The sequence below is a fragment of the Apium graveolens genome, chromosome 7, assembly GCF_009905375.1.
Source record: "Apium graveolens cultivar Ventura chromosome 7, ASM990537v1, whole genome shotgun sequence".
NCBI lineage: Eukaryota > Viridiplantae > Streptophyta > Magnoliopsida > Apiales > Apiaceae > Apium > Apium graveolens.
Window position 1 is genome coordinate 109,265,939 of NC_133653.1, and position 12,200 is coordinate 109,278,138.

At 37.7% G+C, this 12,200-nt stretch overlaps 1 non-coding gene across 1 annotated transcript; it reads left to right on the top strand.

The window, feature by feature from the left end:
- The first annotated feature begins 3,512 nt into the window (after positions 1-3,512).
- On the top strand, positions 3,513-3,619 carry LOC141675950 (small nucleolar RNA R71). The gene has a single exon (XR_012556572.1). It is a non-coding gene; the product is annotated as a small nucleolar RNA R71 (small nucleolar RNA).
- Positions 3,620-12,200: the final 8,581 nt, after the last annotated feature.

Below are 12,200 nucleotides of genomic sequence, written 5' to 3' on the forward strand. Positions count from 1 at the left end.
TTCAGTTGTATTCATATTAGGAGGCATTATATTGATGACAAGATAGTTCATAATATCTGCGAACCATGGCTCTTCCTCCTGAACTGCGAACAACTGCTCATCCTGAAAAGATTCGTTGATCAATGTCTTATCATGTAAAGTAGACTCGGGATTCTCCAATCTAGAGAGATAGTCAGCTACTTGATTCTCAGTACCTTTTCGATCCTTGATCTCTAAATCAAATTCTTGTAACAAGAGAACCCAACGAATGAGTCTAGGCTTCGAATCCTTCTTGGAATCCAAATAGCGAATGACCGCATGATCGGTGAACACTGTCACCTTTGTCCCAAGCAAATAAGATCGAAATTTTTCGAAACCAAAGACTATAGCCAAGAGCTCCTTCTCAGTAGTGGTGTAGTTCATTTGAGCTCCATTTAAAGTCTTACTAGCATAGTAGACCACATGAAAGAGATTATTCTTGCGCTGCCCAAGAACTGCGCCCACCGCATAGTCACTCGCATCACACATCATCTCAAAAGGCTCTGTCCAATCAGTTGTTGTAATAACTGGTGCAGTTATCAAACTCTTCTTGAGAGTCTCGAATGCCGTCAAGCATTCATCATCAAATTTGAAAGGCACATCCTTCTCAAGCAAGTTGCACAACGACTTAGATATCTTCGAAAAGTCCTTGATAAAATGTCGATAAAAACCCGCATGACCAAGAAAACTACGGATTCCTTTCACAGAAATAGGTGGTGGAAGATTTTTAATAACTCCCACCTTGGCTTTGTCCACCTCAAGACCCTTGCTAGAGACCTTATTCCCAAGAATAATGCCTTCGCACACCATAAAGTGACATTTTTCTCAATTGAGCACCAAATTAGTTTCCACACACCTTTTGAGCACCGCACGAAGATTATTCAAACATTCATCATACGAATGTCCAAAGACGGAGAAGTCGTCCATGAACACCTCGACATTATTTCCAATCATATCAGAGAATATAGCCATCATACATCTCTGAAAAGTGGCTGGTGTGCCACATAAGCCAAACGAAACTCTGTGAAAAGCAAACGTGCAAAATGGACAAGTGAAGGTAGTCTTTTCTTGATCCTCTGGTGCAATACATATCTGATTATACCCCGAATAGCCATCCTGAAGACAATAATATTCATGACCGGCCAACCTGTCAAGCATCTGATCGATAAATGGAAGAGGGAAGTGATCTTTCCTTGTGACCTTGTTCAACTTTCTGTAGTCCATGCATACCCTCCATCCTGTGACTGTTCGAGTGGGGATGAGCTCATTCTTCTCATTTGCTACCACAGTAATACCTTCTTTCTTAGGTACACATTGCACGGGCTCACCCAAGAACTATCAGAAATAGGATAAATGATTCCTGCATCCAGCCAATTCAGAATTTCTTTCTTCGCCACTTCTTTCATGATAGGATTAAGTCTGTGTTGTTGCTCAATAGTTGGCTTGCTAGCCTCCTCTAGCAAAATTTTATGAATGCAGTACGAAGAGCTGATCCCCTTGATGTCTACTATAGTCCATCTGATAGCCGATTTGAATTCTCTCAAGATCCTCAAGAGTTTGTCCTCCTCACTACCTGAAAGGTCAGATGCAATAATAAAAGGTAAAGTAGATGCATCACCTAAAAAAGCATACCTCAAGTGTTCAAGCAATGGTTTAAGCTCCAAGGTAGGTGCTTCCTCAATTGATGGTTTGAGCTTTCCTTCAGCATTTTTGAGGTCAGAAGTACCAAGAGATTCAAATGGCATGTCTAGCTTTTTCCTCCAAGGAGAAGCATTTAAACATTGTAGTTGCTCATTGCCATCCTCATCATCACTGTCAAAGTCCCCCGCTAAGGCTTTCTCTAATGCATTAGACATTAGCATATGATCAAGTTCTGAAGTAACCGCAGAATCAATCAAATCCACCTTTAAGCACTCCTCGTCTTCTGTAGGGAATTTCATCACTTTGAATACATTGAATGTCACATCCTGATCCTGCACTCTCATAGTAAGTTCTCCTTTCTGCACATCTATCAAGGTACGACCTGTAGCCAAGAAAGGTCTCCCCAAGATTATGGGAATCTTCTTATCTTCCTCGAAATCCAGAATAATAAATTCTGCAGGAAAGAAGAGCTTATCCACCTTTACTAGCACATCCTCCACTATGCCTCGTGGGTATGTAATAGAACGATCAGCCAATTATAGAGACATGTAGGTGGGCTTTGGATCAGGAAAATTCAACTTTTTGAAGATAGACAACGGCATCAGATTGATGCTTGCTCCCAAATCACACAGGCACTTGTCAAAAGACAACTTGCCGATGGTGCAAGGAATGGTGAAGCTACCTGGATCTTTAAGCTTTGGAGGTAATTTTTGTTGCAGCACAACACTACACTTTTCCGTTAGAACAACGGTCTCAAAGTCATCCAGTTTCACCTTCCTTGAAGGAATACTCTTCATAAATTTCGCATAACTAGGCATTTGCTCCAGAGCCTCAGCGAAAGGTATATTGATGTGAAGTTTCTTGAACACCTCCAGAAACTTACCGAACTGCTTATCCAGCTTTTGTTATTGCAATCTCTTAGGGAAAGGTGGTGGAGGATAGAGCTATTTCTCCCCTGTATTACCCTCAAGCAGAGTGTGTTCAACAGTAGTCTTCCTTGGTTCCGCCGCTTTCTCCCTTTGCTTAGCTTCTTCATCAACTTCAGCTTCTCCGTCTTTTGTTTTTTCAGCATCAGCAACTTTTCCAGACCTTAAGGTAATAGCCTTGACTTGCTCTTTAGCTTCCTTCCTGCCTAGCACTTCAGTATCACTGGGAAGTGTTCCAGGTTGACGATTGAGCACTACATTGGCTATTTGACCGATTTGATTTTCTAAGGTCTTGATAGAAACAGCCTGATTTTTGCACAACAGCTTGAGTTCCTCGAAATCAGCACTAGAAGGTGGAGTTGCACCTCCTTGTTGAGGATATGATTTCCTTTGAGCATAATCATGTGGTTGTTGGAATCCAGGTGGATTAAACTGTTTACTTACGCCTTGCTGATATGGTAGCTGAATAGCATTCTAATTATTACTCCAGCTGAAATTTGGATGATTTCTGTTGTTAGGATGATAAGTAGCTGGCACAGGCTGCTGCGGTCGCTGATAATTGTTCACATACTGCACAGATTCATTAAAGAGAGAACACTGATCCGTAGCATGAGAACCTACACAAAGCTCACAAACCATAGCTATCTGATTGACTCCATAGGTGGCTAAAGAATCGACCTTCATAGACAGCGCTTGGAGCTACGCTGCAATAGCTATAGCTGCATCAACTTCCAGAATACCTGCTACCTTCCCAGGCATCATCCTTTGAGTTGGGTTTTGATGCTCATTTGCAGCCATAGTCTCAATAAGATTAAAGGCTCAGTATAGCTTTTAGCCCACAAGGCGCCTCCAGCTGCTGCATCGAGCATGGGCCGAGATTGGGCCCCCAAACCATTATAAAAACCAGTGATCACCATCCAATCAGGCATACCATGATGTGGAAACTTTCTCAACATCTTCTTGTAGCGCTCCCAAGCTTCGCACATGGATTCTGTAGGTTGCTGCGTAAACTGAGTAAGAGCACTCCTCATAGTCGCAGTCTTCGCCATTGGATAGAACTTCACCAGAAACTTTTGCGCAAGATCTTGCCAAGTAGTGATGGACCCAGCTGGTTCAAAATGTAACCAATCCTTAGCTTTATCCCTCAGTGAGAATGGGAAAAGCCTCAGCTTGATAGCGTCATCAGTCACACTATTATATTTGAAAGTACTACAGATCTCAACAAAATTCCTAATGTGCATGTTGGGGTCTTCAGTTGCAGCACCTCCGAAAGAAACGGAATTCTGCACCATCTGAATGGTGCCCGGCTTGATTTCAATGTTATTGGCCTCAATAGCCGGATGCATGATGCTTGAATGAATGTCATCAATTTTAGGCCGAGAAAAGTCCATAAGAGCTGGATTTGTCGGAACCAGACGATCACCCATAATTACTGGTTCTTTCTGCTCACTTTCTGTATCTGAATCTTCAAAATTAATCTTCTCCGGAATACCAAGAACTTCGTCTGTCTCCTCAGCCGTATCTAAAGTCCTCTTGCGAGTGCGAGAACGTGTTTACATAAACGCTCGCTTAAGTACCTGAAACACAACCGGAAACAATAAGTAACAAGTCATAATCAATGAGTCCTAATGACCACTGATGGTAAGTACATAAACTAAACAAATACGCTGAGTCCCCGACAGCGGCGCCAAAAACTTGTTAGGGCGAAAACACGCGCTAATAATACACGCAAGTATACGCGTTCGCAAGTAATATAGAATACTTTCTAGTCCGTTCCCACAGAGACTCAGACTAATTATGTTCAATTAACACTCACTCACCAATGTATAATTACTTCTCAATGTCAAGACAATAACACTTAGATTTGATCAACTAATTATTAACTACAATTAACTACGAGAATTAAACACTTAATTGACACTTGAATTAACAATATTAAAACACTCATGAGATCACAACTTCATTACTACTTCCTTCAAAAGTTATCGTTATTACCTTTAGCATGCAACAGTGATGATATTAATCGAACAACACGAAGCTGATAAAAGCCAACTTTCATTGTACTAATACCATTCTACCAAACATCCACAATTAAGATAGAAGTTGAATAGGCATCAATTATGTTGAGACCCTATATGTTTACAGAATTTGGCAACATAACGATTTAAGCACAAGTTATTCCTTATGATTACACAGGGCAAGTAAAACGGTTAGAGTTACCCACTAATCATACATACATATACACGAACCTATGCTAGCATGGCAAGTTCTAAACCTCAAGATCCATCATCGCTTCACAAGAGATTAACACCCTATCTTATATGTTCGCGACGCACATAAGACGAATAAGCACAACCAATACTAGATATCATACAATCATCATAAACTAAGGTATTAAACAACTAACTAAAGAATTCCATAGTAAATCCGTTACGACCCCATGATTACGATTAGCTCATGATTGAACTCATCGTCACCATGGCTTCATACGAAAACATGATAATAACATACGAGAATAATAACTAAAACTACTTATATTAACCAGAGTACGTCACAAGAGTAAATAGGTTCAAAGTAAAGAAAACTAGCATCCAACGTTACAACGAAATAAAGAATCACAAGAAAACATGCTTCCTCTTCGTTGCGATGTGCTAAAACGATCTTCTTCCTTATCTCCTCACTCCTCGATTAATACTACGATTCAACACTATGTGAAACGTCTCTGAAAACTACTTATATAGGAGTCCCACAAAACCTAGCTATCTCAAAAGTTGGAAGCTTAATAGAATCAGGAGTCTAAAATAATTATTTTAAATTTCCAACCCTGAGCGGCCGCTCAGCATTCCTGAGCGGGCGCTCAGCTTCCTGAGCGGTCGCTCAGCAGAGCTGAGCGGGCGCTTAGACCCCTTCTGGAAAATGCTCTATTTTTACTCCCGTTCTTTACTGTATTCTGCTCCTATCTTCCCACTTGCAATGCCAAACACATGCCAAGGCTTATTCTTGATGAAACCTCTCCACAAATGCAAGTAATACCCTGAAATGCACAAACACTAGAAAAACGCATCAAATACACAAAATACTTGATTTCAAGACATCAATTTAAGCCATTATAAGACGTTCTAAGTGGTATAAAATGCCACTTATCAACAGTCGACGAGCTTAGTAGGGTTCCCATCGAAGAACTTGAGTGTGGAAGTCGAATCCAAGGTGATCTAGTGGTTAGACGATAAAGCCTGAGCGTCCGAGTCAGCTCAAAATCGATCAGTAATAGTTGTAAAGCTCTGCAAGGCAAGTACCCTAACCATTCTTTTATGGTTCAGTACGTATGAATAAACTGTTGTTTTATTCTCGTAAAGGAACAAAAACATTTTAAGTTACGTATTCCCTGTAGTTATAAATCACTATTTTAAACCTGTTTTAGGGAAAAGTAACTTAGAAGGGTACCTATCTCAAATGTAAATGATTTGTGAATTGGAATTTCTATGTGTACTGTTAAAATGAATGGTTTTGAAATGAGATATGTGCAAGTGTTTTGAAAACTGGATAAAACGATCAGATATGGGATACATTGGGGCCAGGGTGTAACACCCCCAAATCCGGGGTCGGGGATCCGGGTTGTCACGAGTTCCATTTCCCTTAATAACACCCAATCTTAATACACAATCAACTACTCTGTACTTGTGACCCCACAATAAACGCACACACCACAAGTTATAGTCTCAGAGATGAATATCCAAAAATAATCACAAGTCGTTTTATTCCACAATTATATGTCAATACACCTTAAAAGGTTTTCTGGATAATTTACATTTCTTTGCCATTATTACAATTCATAATATACATAAGTCTGGTACATTATTAGTTGAAAACTTAGCCTATTGGTAATTTCTACCTCAGCTACAGCGGCCTCAACGCTTCCAGAAAGCTGCGGAATGTTTCCTATCCGCTTGCGAATTGGGAGCTTGGTCCTGTTCATCTTATCTATCTGATGTTGTGTGATGAAAGAAGAAAGCAAGGGTGAGCAGCAAGCCCACCAAAATAATATGTATAATGATTAACAATATATGAGCCTACTCATAATACTCATGAAAGTCTTGGTCAAAAGAAATGAACCAAGTTTGATATCTTAATGCGATGAAGTCGCAAAATATTCAGTATATATACATATATACTTTTCAAAATATTGGAAGTCCTCTTCCATGCATAATATACACAAAGTCCCAGTGTATAACTGTATAAAAAATATCGTTGCAAGGTGATCTCATATATCTAACCTTGTCTCAACGTTTTTCTGAAAATCTTTGTCATTCATAAGACAATTATTAATTAGATATAAGTTTAAAAGATGAAGTTACCAAATACTTCACTACACTTATATCATTTATAAAGCTACTTGAACTACCATTGTTCAAAGTATAATGAGCTTTAAACAGTTCATCACATAGATGAGACTACAAGACAAGATTTGAATAGATTAAATCTTTGAAATATTATTAAAGGAAATGAAGTTATGACATACTTCATTAAGTTCTGATATATATATATATATCCACATATACATCTTCCTTTATACATTTCCTGAAAACCTCTGTCATGTAAAGTATGAACAGAATTGCAATATCCAATAAGTTTGGAAAGGAAAAGAATTTTGGCATAAACCAGATATCTTGCTGATCAGGCAAAGATACCCATAAGTAACCTTTTCTACTAGTAGATGGACGAATTCCCCACTGGTCATCACCCTGGTCGTAATAGGACCTTATGCTGGACTGCCACTCAGCCACTTATACATTTAATGGACTCCCACTGAGCCACTTACACTATCATGGACGCCCACTGAGCCCATGTTGCTTATGCCGACTCAATAGATGGACTTACTTCCCGAACGTTGGGTAAGTAATCAATTCATTTACCAAAACTGCAACCGTGTTGCGAATATAAAATACACCACAGAGCCGGATCCCTCAGGTTTTGAGCGAGTATTTAAATCCCCTTAAAAAGGAAGATCTTAAATATAAAAAATGAGTTTTGGGATCCGCTCTAACTTTTAAAAATCATTTTGAAGACTCGAAAACACTTTAAAGAGTGTTTGGAGTAAAGCTGATTTAATGAAGTAAATCAGTCCCCAGTATATTTAGAAAATGCCGGAATATTATTATTTAAATAATATTCTCATAAAGATAATCCTTATAAAAATAATCGAAGTAGAAGTATTAAAACTTATACTTGAAATGGATAGCAATTAACCAAAGATATACTTATACGAAAGTACTATCTTTATTTGAATAATCGAAAATAAGTTTGATTATTTACACCTTATTCTTTAATAAAATAAAGAACAAATCTCAGCAAATAATCGGAGTCATAGATCCTCAAATGAATATTCAAAAATATTCATTAAATAATATAAACTGAGTCATAAGCCCTCGAATGAATATTCAAATAATATTCAATAAATAATATAAAAGAGTCATAAGCCCTCGAATGAATATTCAAATAATATTCAATAAATAATATAAAAGAGTCATAAGCCCTCGAATGAATATTCAAAATAATATTCAATAAATAATATAAAAGAGTCATAAGCCCTCGAATGAATATTCATAATAATATTCATTTAATAAAATAAAGAAGTCATAAGCCCTCGAATGAATATTCATAATAATATTCATTTAATAAAATAAAGAAGTCATAAGCCCTCGAATGAATATTCGAATAAATATTCAATTAAGTAAAATAAAGGTATCGAATAAACCTTATTCGATCAATAGTTTTAAAACTATATCCATATATATATATAAATATATATATATATATAATATACTCGGGAACATCGACTCCCGGTTTAGAAATATGTTCACCTTTTATCCCCTATACTAAGGGTATACGCAACTACTTGCTTATTTCTAGCATAGGTATTATGCAACTATAAGCATTGAAATCAACAGATAGATAACCAGATTACGAAACAGGCATGCATATATACCATATCAGCATGCTCCAATATATCGCAAAATTTGCTACTAACAATCATGCACTATCACAAGATAATGCATATACATATATTTACATCACAACAACAGTATATCGGGTAGAAAACTTGCCTGAGCGACTGGGGGTTACGAATGGTTCGGGACGAATCTGGTAACCTATAAACAACAAGTAAGTTGGAATTAAACCAAAGTCACTTTTAAATCTATACTTTAACTAACTTAGACTCTAACGCTTGTTTTGCGCTTACTGATTTTCTTAAGTCACTCGAGTACCCTCGGCTCCACCATTTTTAATAATTTAACCTTTACGAGTTTTAAGGCGATTCCTTCGCGAGTGTCTTACCAACTGCCTAACACACTTACCATAAATGTTTCTTACCCCAATTAGTCATTTAAGGTCCTTAACCAAGGTTTCAAAGTAAGGCGAGGGGAAAAGTTTCGTTCGCGAAACGCCGTTACTTGAAACGGTCGTTTCTCCTAAACCGTGCATCAGAATCGAACGAACTACATATCAAAACGAAGCTCGTAACATGAGCTATCTAAACATAGCAATGGTCATAATCTAGCAGGGGGTTCTCGGGTCCTAATGTTATGCACAAAAACAGTCTACAGAAAATCGGACGTTATGACGGCTATGTTTACGCGATTTCCCAATTTTAAACCATTCAAAACCAACCCAATTCAACCTCAAATCCAACATACAACCAACATCCATCCTTATCACATCATAACAACCCCAACCAATTCAATTTTAACATTCATACTTATGCCTAAGCTTAACTTTAACCATACTTAAGTTCTTTTAATCAAAACAACAACATTTACCATTCCATTTCACTACCATTTCAAATCCCAAACTCTAAATCACAACATCAAGCTACAATATCACCCTACTAATCAAAATCATCTTATAATACATAGGAATCTAGGGTTTGGAGATGATATACCTTCCTTGAAGTGGTGGGAGTAGCTAGGAAGCCTTAAGAAGCTTTGAGAAGTCTTAGGAATGCTTGGATCTTCAAGGAAAACAAGAAAAATATCAAGTTAAAAACTTAAAAACACTATTCATTGTCTTCTTCTTTGATTAAATGAAGAAGATTGAGAAGGAATTGATGGCTTAAACTCATGATATAGCCCTAACTAAGCATAAAGATGATTAGGGAATTATCTTACCAATTTAGGAGGCTTGGATCTTGAGTTTTGAATTCTTGCCCATTTGCAATAGTAAAAAGCCGAGAGCATGAAGAACAATGCCTTGGTTTCTTTTTTTTTGATTTTGATGAAAGTGATTTGCTTGGCTTGGTTGATTGGTTTTGTGTTTGATTTAGTTAATTACCTTGTTGCCCTTGATTTTGTGTGGTTAAAAAGCCACCACATCTCCTTCCTTCCCATGTCATGCCTAGGTCATGTTGTGATGTCATCCTTCCCTCTTTGTCCTCCTCTCATTGGTTGGGTGACATCACTCTCTCTAATCCCTTTGATTAACTTCCTAATTGTTTGCCTAATGACCGTTGATCTGTTATACGGTTCGATTAACTTTCGTTCTCGTTTATCGTTTGAAGGATCATACCCGGGATCTTATTACTTAGGTTCCCTTAACCTTTCTCAATACATTATATTCCTTTTTATGATCCTCTATTATAATCCTTTAATTTGAATCCTTTTATCCTGTTACCTTATACTCAATTCTTTCCGTATCTATTGGATTTCCGGGAAAAATCAAAGTGTTCGGATTTGGATTCTGACGATCTTTACATACACTTATATCCCATATAAAGTACTAATAAAATCTCAGAATATCCATATCAGAACCCCTACATAGTGTGGCATTAAAAATTTTCTCATTCAGCAAAAACACTATTCCTAAGGGTTTCAAAATTTCCCAAAAATTGGGGTTATTACAGTCTCCCCTCCTTAAAAGGATTCCGTCCCGGAATCAGATAGAAAATGAATAGGGATACTTTCTTAGCATTACACTTTCTAACTCTCAAGTAAATTTTCCCACATTGTGGTTCTTCCATCAAACTCTGAATAGTTTGATAACCCTTCTCCTAAGCACTTGTTCCCTTTTCACTCTACAACCCTTCCTGGTTGCTCCATATAGGTTACGTCGGGTTGCATATCTATGCGCTCATGTGCCCCTATTTATCTGGCATCTGAATTACACTTCCTTAACACTGATACGTGGAACACGTTATGAACTTGCTACAGGTTCGGGGGTAGGGCTAGCTCATATGCTAACTTCCCAAACGTCTTAATATATCCAAGGGTCCAACAAATTGTAGACTTAGCTTTCCTTTCTTTCCGAACTTCATCCTTCCTTTCCAAGGGAATACCTATAATAACACTAGGTCCCCCACTTCCTATTCCTTGTCCTTTCGTGTCAAATCAACATACTTCTTATGTCCATCTTGGGCTACTACCAGCCGTCCTCTGATTAGATCTATTATATCCCTGGCCCTTTGGGCTACTGCGGGTCCGAGCATCTTGCGCTCTACAACTTCATCCTAACATAAGGGAGATTGACATTGTCTTCCCTCAAGGATCTCATAAGACGACATCTCGATACCTGACATATGATCTATTGTCGTAAGATAACTTAATCCGTGTTAAGTGATCATTCCAAATTCTTTCAAGTCTATTGCACAGACTCTCATCATAGCTTCTAACATTATAGCTTTTGCTTCTCAATACCCATTCTTTTCCAGTTCGTAATCGTTATCACCTTCCGTTCCTAATCTTATACTGGTTATACCTTTGGCTCGTTAGCGTTCTATAACCTTTTAATAACCACGTCAACCTTAGTATCACGAATGTGTTTCCATTTCGAATATTACCAAAACTTTATTACTCCTTTTTCAGCTGTTTCTATTTTTGAAAGCTTAATCCTTCATATAGAAGTAAAGGAATTTGTTGAGAGATCACTATGATCATGAACACTTGTTATATCGCATAGTTAGTACAGAAGGTGGCCAGCCTTTAGTACTTGATAAGCAATTAAACAATAGATGGTATCCTACTAGGCTTCTATCACACAGATAGATAGTCATTCGGCAATACCTCCCCTTTCTGGAAGGGTTGTTCTTCTCAGTTTACATGAAATGAAAAGAAGAGAAAAGAATGAATTGAAGAGAATTGTATATATGAAAAAAATATACTGCCATAAAATATCTGGCTTGGAACCTACCTCTGAACTATAGAGGTTTGTCATAGGAGAACAAATCATATACGTATATAAATCAACATTAAGCATTATAGCATCGTATTTCCCATGCCTAAATATTTTCGCTATCCCGTCCATCATTCTATGGACCCACACTCTTCCTCGAGCTTATAACAATCACCTTTGAAACTCCCTCGACATCGAAAATCGAATCTGGGATCTCATTCTATACATCATCGTTACTAGAATTCTATGCTTGCACCGCAACCTTCCTCGTATAATAATACGACTCTCTATTGATAAGAAAGAATAATTATTCACTAGGTAGATACTCTACTTAATTAGTCTATCAATGATAACTTATACACTACCACGACCCGATTAGTGGTACTCAATCTCAACACCCATTCCAATACAACTCTCACGGTTGTATTCAGCTCAATACTCGCAGAATCATTG